Source organism: Centrocercus urophasianus, unplaced genomic scaffold, assembly GCF_019232065.1.
Source record: "Centrocercus urophasianus isolate 14NV4802_14NV808 unplaced genomic scaffold, USGS_Curo_1.0 seq_24, whole genome shotgun sequence".
Taxonomy (NCBI): domain Eukaryota; kingdom Metazoa; phylum Chordata; class Aves; order Galliformes; family Phasianidae; genus Centrocercus; species Centrocercus urophasianus.
Window position 1 is genome coordinate 2,151,818 of NW_024884800.1, and position 416 is coordinate 2,152,233.

Sequence of the window (416 nt, forward strand, 5' to 3'; positions counted from 1 at the left end):
CGGCAGAGAGCCGAATGGCTGCGGCCGGACCTAGCTCCCCGCGACAAATAGTCCGGGCGGAGCCAGCCGGCGGGGCGCCGCGCGGCGGAGGGATACGGCGGAACTACATCAGTCTCCTTCCGCCGAGCGCCCCCCCCCCCCCCTCTCTCTCTCACACACACACACAGGCGCCGCAGCGGCAGCGTTGTCAGCTGAGGGATCGCTCCGCGCGGAGCCATTGCGACAAACGCGGTCGCACTGCGCATGCGCAGCTGTTCGCCTCCGCGGCACGTGCACCGGGACGGTTGGGGGAGAGGCGGTGGAGGACTGGGGCTAATTGCAACTTAAAATTAACAAACGGGGCAGCTACTCGCTGCAGGAAGCTGTGTTCCCCATCACAAACCACACCTCCAAGAGATAAAGAAATGCTTTATAAG